The sequence below is a fragment of the Euprymna scolopes genome, chromosome 4, assembly GCF_053919585.1.
Source record: "Euprymna scolopes isolate OS-2025 chromosome 4, ASM5391958v1, whole genome shotgun sequence".
Classification (NCBI taxonomy): domain Eukaryota; kingdom Metazoa; phylum Mollusca; class Cephalopoda; order Sepiida; family Sepiolidae; genus Euprymna; species Euprymna scolopes.
Genome location: NC_136485.1, coordinates 67738763 through 67750870, shown reverse-complemented (window position 1 = coordinate 67750870; position 12108 = coordinate 67738763). Strand labels below are relative to the sequence as shown.

The window sequence follows — 12108 nt, the reverse complement described above, 5'->3', positions numbered from 1 at the left end:
TCTATGATTCCACGCGCTTTTTTTTCTAAATTGACACTATACTCCCACTCACCTCTCTCTCTCTCTCTCTCTCTCTCTCTCTCTCTCTCTCTCTCTCTCTCTCTCTCTTTCACTCGATCTATTGCCTTTCCCCAATCTTATTAATTCTTTCTTTTTCTTTCCCTGGTTATCACTCGATCTATTGCCCTCTGTTGCTCGCTCTATTTCTATCTCTATCTCCCTCACTTGCAGTCCCTCTATTTTGCTCTACCTCATGCTCTCTCTCTCTCTCTCTCTCTCTCTCTCTCTCTCTCTCTCTCTCTCTCTCTCTCTCTCTCTTGCGTTCTCGTGCTTTCTTGTGCTTTCATTCTCTCTATATATTTACCTATCAGTCAATCCGTTTATCGTTTTCTTTATTTCTTTCTTTTTTGTTCTCATTCGATCTATTGCTCCCTCTTTCTTTCTTTCTTTCTCTCTCGCTCTCTCTCTTTCTCTCTACATTAATCGATCGATCTATCGATTGCCTTCCCTCGCACGCGCGCTTTTTCATCCACTCTATCTTTCTTACTTGCTCTCTCTTTATATCGATCTCTCTCTCTCTCGCTCGCTTTCTCGCACCCTTGCTCTCTATCTCTTGCTCATTTGTTCTCTCTCTCTCTCTCTCTCTCTCTCTCTCTCTCTCTCTCTCTCTCTTTCATTTTTATTGGTCTCTAGCTGTCTCTTTCTTTCTCTCTTTCTCTCTCTCTCTCTCTCTTGCTTTCTATTCTATTCACCCACTTGCTCTTTCTCTCTTGCTTAAACACGCTTTTGCTTTATCTTTCTCTCTCTTTCTTTCTTTCTTTATCTCTTGCGGGCTGCAAATATAAGAATAAAAGCGACAAGAGACAGAAAACAATCGCAGCTCAAATGAATGACCATTCAAAGGTAAAGAAAAGACGTGCGTAATGATAAGGGCCGCGGGGCGGGGGGAATTCCGCGAGGACAAGGAGAAACCAACAAAGGAAACTCTGATGGACAAAAATAACGATGAGATGATGAGATAGATAACAAAAAAAGAGGAACAATAAAAATGAATGAAGTGATCATACATACAAAAATGGCTCATTAAATGCAAACACATGAATACACGTGTTTACCAATTCCAATGCAATGAATTCAAAGTTCTAACACACTTTTTCAGTGTTCCATCTATTTTTTCTGTCTTTTGCTTTTCACCTGTTTCGTTTTAATTATAACGTTCCTAACAATATAGTATGAACATATCTTCAAACACTATATTATGAACGCGATCAATAACGAGTTACACCTTAAAATTATATCTAAAAAAAGCTAACACGTGTTAGTATAAACAGAGGCTTCAAATAGAAAAAAAAAGAAACGAAATTATAAAAATAACGAAGTTAAGTGACTTGTCTACAATTACGTTCTCAAATTAAAAATCTTTTTTATCTGCTAAAACAAATTCGTTTCGGTGAGCCGATTATTTTCAGATTAAAAAGAATTCAGCAAAGATCAGTATGCAAGATACACGTCAGAGGTGAGCCAGTCAAAAGAGAGGACGAAACGCCTTTAACAGTGGGCTCCACTAACTTCTTAGTGTGGAAAATGGTGGGAAAAAAAGGAAACTACTATGAACTTATTTACACACGAAATCACGAACATAACAACACATTGAAAAAATAAGGCACATTTCTTACACAAATTGATATTTATTTTTAAACTGAAACAAAACAAAAACAGTTTAACTCTGTAAACTTACACAAGGTCTTCAAGCTAGCATTGGACTCTGCAACATGTAGTCATTTTTCTATCTTTCTATCTTTTTTTTTCATACTTTAAACATAACTATGATATGACTAATGCTTGAGTATGGAAATCAAACACGTCCTTATCTACAAAAGATACCGTATATCTGGAGCCTGTTCAACGGTTGGTAACCAGGAGGGTGATGAAAACAAAATTTCCGGTCACGGTTATGGTCTTTAGCGTAGTTTCAAGCGAGGGCTACATCATGTCACCTCACATCTTCGAAGTTGGCTTCAAAGTCAGCACCAAAGTGTAACTGGATGTGCTGAAGAGTGTGGTAATACGTTGATGCAATCAGGTGGCCGTTGGCTAACCCTGCGTGTGGCAGCAGGACTCGGCGCCGACCCACAAATCCAAAAAGACCCAGGCTTGGCTTCAGAAGGAGTTCTATGTCTTTGTACTCTTCTCTCACTGGCGCTTTTTTTTTCTCTCTCTCTTTCCCTGATTTGAATCCGCTGGATTACTTCGTCTGGTCATACGTCGAAAATATCACCAACATGACCTCCCACAACACCAAAGCCAGCCTGATCGCCGCCATCCGCCGAGTATTCGCCGAGCTCCCGCTGCCGCTTATGGAAAAGGCATACTCCCAGTTCCGGACCCATATCGAGGCGGTGATTGAGGCTGAAGGCGACTACATTGAATAGAGGTTAGCTCTACTACATAATCAAGTTACCTTAATTGATATTTTTCAATAAAAGTTTTAAAATATAGCTACAAAGACAACTTTATCGTTCCACTCTGTGTAATATATCTTTTCATGCGTTTTTCGCTCCAGAGCCAAGTCACAGTCTCTGTAGGTACATGCAAAAATTTACATCTTTCGTTCTCCTTGTGAAATATTCACAGCAAGATCTCGCTATTTTACCACAATGGAAAAAAATGTTCCTTTGTGTACCTAGCGACAAGTAAAATTTCCACAAACGGAGTTTTTTTTTCACAAAGGCTTCCTATCTATGGATTACATTGACATGAGATTGCTTCTCTGTAGATTTCAAACTGGTCATCTTCCAATTCAATACATACCCGACTGCTGTGACTGTCCTCACGAGTAATCAAACTTAATTCATTTCATTAATCCTCTCATGGGGTTCTTCATCTTTTAACTAGTAGTCATTCTAGCTCAGTAACACTTATCCTCGAGTGTTCTTCGGCCTTGATAAATGATAACCTATTAATATAAAAAAGTGTTTACAGGTTTTGAAGTATATTAAAGTTTGCATTTATTATGTTTCGCTAAATATAGTTAGATTCTTTTTTTGTTTCATTTTGATTCAGTCAAAGTTCTCAGAAATCAAGGGACCCCTGCATGGGGCTAACACTTGGTCTCTATATGAGATAAAATAGGTCTTCGAATATTCCAGTAAAGTTCTCTTTTACCTCTTAAACACTTAGTAAAGAAATGGAGAACATAATTTTCCTCTTCCCAACTGACCATTTAAATATGTTATAGTTAGTGATAAGAGTATTCCAAAAATTTTCCTGATTCTGATACAATTAGCAATTCTGTTTTAAATTCTTCATTCCAATACAATTACCGAATCCGATTCTGATTCTTTTAGAATCACTAAATGTAGAGTTGTTTTTTCTTTAGATTACTGTAAGAACCTATGTGATATAAGATATATATTTTCGCAAACGTAAAAATCCACTTGTGCGAGATTTATACATTTTAATGTTTTTGTTTTTGTCTTTTTTTTAGCTTAAAATCAATAAATATTTACCATTTTATCTTCAGTAGCAGTGGTGGAAAATTAAGTTTGAAACAAAAACAAACCAAATAATAAATAATTACGAGATTCGTTTTGGCATTAGAAAGTAGGCATAATGTTTTTTTTCCAATTACAATACCTTAAAAAGTTTCGATTTTCTCAGTTCCCGATTCCGGTACCAAATAATCGTTCAAACACTAGTTATAGTATACATTTCTTGTGGTCTCTTAGTCGTATTGGATTCTACGAGAATAATCCATCTAGTCTGGTGGAGTATCCAGCTTTGTGCTGTTACTTTAGGTAATATCACTTGGAGAAGATACACCGCTTCTCGTAAAAACCAGTGTTGGCTAACCTATCGAGATCTTATTTGGGCTGTGAATACTATGTGATTTTGAATATTTAGTTAGGGTTTACTTGTAGGGAAAATATCCTCATACCAGGTTGTCCTGACAAACCCCTGTATAGAGAGACCTTATACACTTGAAGTTAGTGTCTAATACGTATTCAAGTTCTCTCTGGTGGGTTAGACTCGTGTGTTTCATTTTACTTCAGTCAAAGTTCTCAGAAATCAAGCCCCCCCCTTCCTGAGGCAAACATTTGATCTCTATATGAGATATTCAGATAGTCTATTAAAGTTACTCTTTATCTCTCAAACACTGAGTTATTAAAGAATTTGGGAACACAATTTTCCTTTCCTTAATTAACCATTAAAATATATTATAGTTTATCTTTCTATTTATTTTTTTATTGTAAGATTGAATTCCAGGACAAAATTTATCTAGTCTGGTAGAGTATACAGCTTTCAGGTAACATCACTTGTAGAAGGTGTACTATTTCTTGTAAAAGCCAGTGTTGATTGACCAAAGCGAGAACTTATTTGTGCTGCGAGTATTTTTTTTTTTTAATATTTAGTTAGGATTCACTTTCAGGGAAAACATCCTCATGCCAGGTTGTCCAGACAAACTCCTGTACAGGGAACCCTTAGACACTCGAGGATAATGTCTTGTAGGCATTCAAGTACTCTCCAATAGGTTACCTCAGACTGCGTACGTGACCTGAGCATTCTCATGACAGTTTCCTTAACCTTACTACTTCTGAGTTCGCTTATGATAAATTGAAAGCAAATGTTTCGTTTGTGACATCATCATTAGAAGATTGCCCTGACCAATGGGCTCCCTTTCTCCTGTTTTGATTTTTCAACAGAGTCGCCCTTCCCTAGATGTATTGCATTCACTACGACTGAGGAACTCCATCTACCCATGTATGGTAACTTCAAAAATATCAGAGGGAGACTAACCGATGCTACATCTTGCTCCAGACTTCCCTGATGCATACCTGATTACTTAAATACATACAGCGCCGAGTATTTCCAAATGATCACCTGTCTGGTACAAGCCAGTACAATGTCGCTTAACTTCACTCATCTAACAGGAATCAGTGTGTCGACATGATTTTGCTGCATTACTCGTTTGTATCTGTTATAGCTCTGATAAGGTGTTACAAAGAAAAACAGAACACCAAAATACAGTGACAACATGTATTGCAAAGCATACAATAGGTGAATTGTTCGTTCGTCATAGCCGACAAACGACCTAGGTTAGTCCACTGGATATCAACTGATATCTATTTGCTTCCCTACGTAAAACAAAATGTGACACAAGGTCGTTTTAAATGTGGAAGAAAACCAGCTCCCCCCCCCAAAAAGGCGGCACTCTGGCAATTTGCAAAAATAAAATTGCCTTAGTATAGAAGGGTCCCCCTCCATTGACTAAGGACAATTTAATTTGAGTGCAGCATCTGAGCAGACGCCACACTTCAGCCACCAGTCCAGTATACGAGTGTAACCGGATATTGACTGACACCTTACGGTTTAGTCTTCCAGTATTTATTGAGATTGGAATACTCTATTAGTAGGTAACATAAGTTAATTCTGCCACACCCTCGCAAACTGATAACTGTGAACAGTGTATCAGTATTTTTTTTTCCTTTTCGGGTGAGCCATGAACGGCTCGGTGATTTTCCTTTTTCTGGCATGTGTTCCGGTGTGATTTGGGGAAGCTCAATATCAAATGTGTCACAGACGTTTTCAGTAGCCTTTGCTTCTTAGAGGATTTATTCCATCCATCCATAGCCCTTGAGCCCCTAGAGGGGCATAGGCCATTTATAACTTTTGTAGATGTTTTTGTAGCGAGGATTTCTTTTTACAGGGTGAGGGTGCTGGCCCTACGCCCAACCTTCCAAGAAGGTACATACAGCGCCTAGCCTTCCCAAATGGTCACCCATCTGGTACTGGCCAGGCTCAATGTTGCTTAACTTCGGTGATCTGGCGAGAACCGGTGTGTCAACGTGATTGTGCTGTACATAGAGGATTTATTGTTTAGGGCGAAATTTTTTCTTTTGACCTGCAAGAAAAACGTTTTATTGTCATTTTCTTATTAATCTTGAGGAGTTAATAAAACAATCAATTACTTGCGTGGATAGACTCCGTCACAAATAATTATGGGTCAATAAACCTCACCTACGACTCCGCGTGTAATAATCCATCAGACAAGGTGTTATATAGGCAGGTGTATGAATACGTTCTATAACGACGCACATGTTATATTATGCGTATGTATATGAATATAACGAGGTACATGTTGAATAGTTGGGTTTTATATTTTATCTGTATATTCGTGTACGTGCAAATGCGTGCATGTATATACATCGTATCATTTAGTTGATCGTCTAGTGCGTACATTTTAACATTTATGCAACAGTGCTAACAGGAAACGATTGACATGGACGTATCGAAACAGTTGTAGACAAACAGTTCTTTTTAACAGATGTAAATAACACAACACATACCTGAATTATTTACAAACATTTATTTTCATGATCCGGCCGGCATTTACAGAGATTACACGTTCTTACATCTTGGCTGCCTGAAATGACGCCGCTTCCCGTGTCATTTTGAGTCGTCCGTTCTCTCTGATGTCCAGCTAAATACTGCTTAGAATCTCCCCAAATCTACATTTCATCACGTCACGTATCTCTGACCAACAGATTATGTCCCCAATCTAGTTATTTGTTTATGCAAACCAAAATCATGTTTACATCTATTTTCTATTTTCACGTTCCTTTTGTCAATCATTTTTCTCAATTTAATTGTTTATTTTTTTTAATCATAATAATTGATCTAGCGACCTCCGTCGCTCGAATCAATAAATAATAATATTAATAATAATAATAATAATAATAATAATAATAATAATAATAATGTTTTGAACCTTGGCCCTGCTTGCCACAGTTAACACAGATACTACGCTATGATCACAGTCGAAAGGGTCACAACATTACAAAGGAGCGATATTGTCCCAGGGGTTTCCACTAGTATTGTTAACCTGATGCACTGCGTATTTTGAAGACACCGGATAAAATGGTCTGGCAGTGCTTCCATATCGTGGAAAAACAGTTTGAGTCCTATCATTTTGCAGCATGTAATATCTTTGAGTGATGTTGACTCTCAGTAAATAATATTCCAATACTGAGAAAAATAGAGTTGCAACTGGTATCTATTGTGGTACAGCTGAAGTTTTCGTATCCGGTGAAAAATCGCCTGCAGTCGCATAGAAATTTATGACTGGGTCGGTTGGCGAGGATGTCATCACTTTAGGACTAGTAATAGAGTATCCTGCCTGATTTTGGTTTCTTGGTTTGTGGTCAGACGCTGTTCTCGTTAGGGGAATCTACGTTTGCTTATTCTACAATAGTATCGGTTTGTTTGCCGCTCCTGTTTGGCTATTCATGGCTAGAACAAGAAAAGATTCCATTTAATTTGTTTTTCAACGCCTGCATGTCTGTTGTACTTTATATTTTCAGTTTGAAAAAGTTATTGATTGGCTGGCTCCATAATTTTAATTCATAAATCCAGTCGGAGCCCAGTAGGTTCGTGGTATTCGTTAGTTCATGAGCCTTTAATTTTTTCGCCTTTCCCAATAATGTGACGTTCACTAAAAATTCACCTTCGAAGTTAATTTGCATACCATTAAGATACCTTGCATTTTTGCGTGTTCTCAGCATTGTGGATTTATTCAATTTCTTCCAGGTATTTTAGTTTATTGTCGGAAAGTCTGAACCTGAATCGAGTTGCATTTTTATTTCTTTATCGTGAATTTTTATACTCACATATTTTTGCAACCTTTCTCCGTTATTTACAGTCTCTGTCAAACACACTCAAGTTTTGTATTTAATTTTATTTCTACAATGAGTACCATTGGGTTCTATATTTTTTGCGTATTAAACATTTTCTTGATAAATATAGACAGTCCTTAACCCAATGGAAATTTCCACATCGATTACATTGAGAAGAGATTTTTCTTTCTTCTAATTCTTTCTTAGCTATGTGCGGATATGTGTGTGCTTTTCTCTAACTTGTGCTTTATTTTTTACGTGTTTTTTTATTTGTCTGTCTGTTTTTTTTTATCTATGCAACTCCAGCTTCGATATGCATCGATTTTTTTTTTAAGAATTTCTATTTTCTGACAGTCTTCCGTTAATTTTTGTAGGGTTAGGTTTGGTTCACTTTCTAATTTTGTCAAGACATGCCTCCTAATTTCTGCATTTCGACCAGAAATCAGTCCTTGCACAAATACTAAATATTTAAAATTGTCTGCACTGAAATTGATTGATTGCCTGCTATAGTTGGGGACCTATCGCGGTGTACCAAGGGGGAAATTTCACATGTATCCCTGCAGTGACTTAATCCACAATATATTGTAGTCTACATTGTACTGTAGAGAACCTACTGTTTATTTGATAAAATTATATATATATATATATCGGCTTGAATAAAAGTTTAAAAGGCAGAAGTCAAGTATCATAGTTCAACTGTGCTTTAAACAGAAACATTCATTTCGAACTTGCCCCTGTCATATCAAAGAACCTACTGTTGATTTTATATACCGAATCTTTCTGCGTGTGTTCTAATAAAACTTCTCAAATGCACTTGTGATGTTAGGTTGTATAAGGTGTTAAGTTTTTTCAAAATCGCCTGTTCTTTCTTTCATCGGATTTTTTCGGTTATCAGTCATCAATACTTATCGAATACATTCCAACACAACGTTAGAACATCGCCATATACATAAAGTACATTTGTGTAAAATTAAATAAAAATCGGCCCAATCGTTTTGGAATTCATAGGGAACGAACACCCACACGCACAAAGTTCTTTTTATATAATAGATAGATAGATAGATAGATAGATAGATAGATAGATAGATAGATAGATAGATATACGATGAAGTTTAAAACATGGAATGAGATCTCAAGCAAAATTGAATAACCGAGATATATGTTTCGTTTTCTTTTTCAATAAAGCTTATTTACACTAAATAAATAAATGAAATTTCTGTTTCAGTTACGTAAATTATTTAGTGAAATGAATTTCAATATTGCACCTAAACATTTTATTTACTAAAACCATATTTACAAAAAAAATAACGATGTTTATGCAGAGAAGGTACCGTGCTATTTTTTATGGTATGATGCTGAGTCTTTCTTTCTTCCCTGGCCCAATCATTGTTTAAATGATAATAGCTTTTCAAAAGATCTTCTGACCAATACGTTATCTAATGACATCCACAATGACCTGGATAGATTCTTTGAAGAATGCCTCTTTAGTTTACTTTGTTTGTCTTTTTTTTGTTGTTATTGTTGTTGTTTCGTAGAGCCCGTCGTTGATTTAATTTGCTCCTTTGCCAGGATTTAAGGATTTGCATCCTGCTTGATGAACAAATAAGTAATACATATATATATATATATATATATATATATATATATATATATATATATATATATATATATATATATATATACCAGCTGTACCCTGCCACGCGTTGCTGTGGCTCAAATTCGCGCAATGGAAAAAGTTTCAAAATGAGGAAATGCATGTTTATTATAGGTTTAATTTCCCATTTCGTATGGGTAAACAGTTTTTGTTGTTCCATTTTCTTAGCTGATATAGAGATTTTTTTGGCTAGGTGACTCTTGAACGTGTAACATAAATTGTCCATGTGAAAAAACGGTCAGTGAATAACTGTAAGCCACACAATTGTAAAGATTGTTCCCTTAGCTTTGTTGATGGTTATTGCAAATGACACTAAAATTGGAAAGTGCAGTTTCCTAAAGTGTAATTCTGTATCCGGTGGAATCATAGGAATGCGTGGAATGAAGATATATTCACCTGTGAAAGGTCCTGTTAAGATTGTTGTTTCTATGATATTGTTTGTTAATTTTTTTACTGCAAGCCATGTGCCATTGCAAAGCTTGGATTGGTTTATATTTCACAACATGATAATTACTATGCCAATTTTCAATTGCAGTACATGCGGTGGCATCCCTGGCAAATCTAGCTGTTGGATAATTAACCACTTTATCTGCTTCCACAACAGCGTCGATGGATTTGTATTTGACTACCTCACTTGGAATTTTACACTGAATAATAGCGTTAAATTCATGGACGTCTTTATATTGAGCTACAAGAATAACTCGTTCAGTCAGTCAAGTGGAATTCATATAATTAATTTGAATATCTGAAGAAACCTGTTTAACCAACTCTTCTTTTGATGTAATAAAATTACAGAAGTTAAGAATCAAAGAATTTCGCCCTTAACTCAGATAAGCTGGCACTTTTCCATACCCAATTTCCCACAAGTGATGCAAAAATTTATGTGCGGATCGAGCAGTCTGCAACTGGGCACGCATATTTTGAGTTAAGTTTAATGTCTTTACATGGCAGCAAAACGTAGAGTATTTGAGGCAAGCATTTATTTCATCTGCTGGTGTTGATTGAGTAATTGCAGGTAACATTTGCCTGAAATCTCATCCAAGCAATATTACTGCATTCCCAAATGGCTGACATTACCACGCAAATCTTGCAAGGATCGACCAAGAGCCTCAGGTGATTTTTTGCGTGACATTGTGCATTCATCCCAAACAATAAGTTTGCATTTTTGCAATATTTTTCCTCATACTGGATGTTTTGGAGATGTTGAACATAAGATTATTGAAAAATTGAATGTTTAATAGTAGTTTCAAAGTAGAATAAGTAGTTCTTCTACTTGGTAGCAAGGTCACAGGTATTCCGCATGCAACAAGGGCTAAGGCTATATCATTTTGTCACCGAACGGTTGCCAAAATCAATTTAATTAGAAAGGTTTTACCAGTTACTCCTGGTGCTGTTCAAGGTAGCAGTAAGTACCAAATAACTTTTATTCTCACAGTAAGTAAATTAGGTGACTAAAATAGGATTTATCCATGTTTTGACAATGCTTTATTCACTGTATTTAATTTAGACTAAAATAGGATGAGGGATTAGAGATGGACAGATAGAGAGAAAGATATATAGATAGAAAAGAGAAAGTGAGAAGGAAATAGAGAAGGAGATAGAGAGAGGTAGAGCGATTGAGGGATAGACAGAGGGGGGGGAGAGTTAGAAACAGAGAGGGAGCGGGACACAGGAAATGAGATAAGGAGAGAGATAGAGGGAGTTAGAGAGAGAAAGGGGCTCAAAGAGAGATGGAGAGGGTGATATAGAGAGAAAGAGAGGGAGAGATGGATGGGGAGAGATATTAAGAGAGAAAGACAGGGTGGGGGAGAGAAACAGAAGGTGAACTACACTTCACCGTTTTTTTTTTCGTCGATCAGTAGAGTAAAAATCCTTCGAGACTGAGGAAATTTTTATTTTTGTTACTATCCAGAGTACCCTTTATTCGGGAGGTAGATTTCCCACACATTATAAACCGACTGGGTTATCTGTACTTTCACCTAACAATTTAAGAAATAAAAAGATATTGTAAAACTTGAATTTAACGTGAAAATACTATTTTTAGAAATAGCACGGTACCATAAGTGCATAAGCACCACTTTATTTTAAATATTTATTTTCTAAAGGAATGCTTGAATAAATCCACAATGAATTAAATTTTAAGTGTTGCGTAATTATTTTCTCACCCTTCGGCTTTCACCGGTGTATGACGTCAACAGCCGGATAAAGCCGAGCGTTGCCGATGTAATAACAAATCTATGTGAAAGAAATTATAAAGTAAAATTTTAAATGTAGAAACAAAACATCAACAGAAAAAAACACAAAAAAAACAAAAACCCTACCGTTCATTTGCATTTCTTATTAAATGTTTGTAGAAAATATCAATTTTTTGTCAAATAAATAAATTTTAAGCAATTTTTGCAATAAATAATAGCAACGTCGTTCATTTTACGAATTGCCCCAACGTATTATAAACACCCCAACATCCCCATGTTAAAAACGGCTTTCGGAATAACTCCCTCCAACCTCCCCATGTTAAGAACGACTTTCGAGGTTTGGGGGGGTGTTTAATCTGTCTTGTTAAAGTATTTTTTATATAGTTTAGAAAACGTGAAACAAACTTTTTTGCGTATTTTTTTTTTTGCAAATATTTAAACAACAAACAAAACTGGTGTGTGTGTATATATATATATATATATATATATATATATATATATATATATATATATATATATATATATATATAATTTAAAGGAGATTAAAATAATAGTCTAAAGAGCTAAGTGTATTTTAATGTAATAG

General features: G+C 35.9%; 1 pseudogene; it reads right to left on the bottom strand.

Annotated features, from left to right (window-relative positions):
* Window positions 1–5746: 5746 nt before the first annotated feature.
* Window positions 5747–5863, bottom strand: LOC145273640 (5S ribosomal RNA; annotated as a pseudogene).
* Window positions 5864–12108: the final 6245 nt, after the last annotated feature.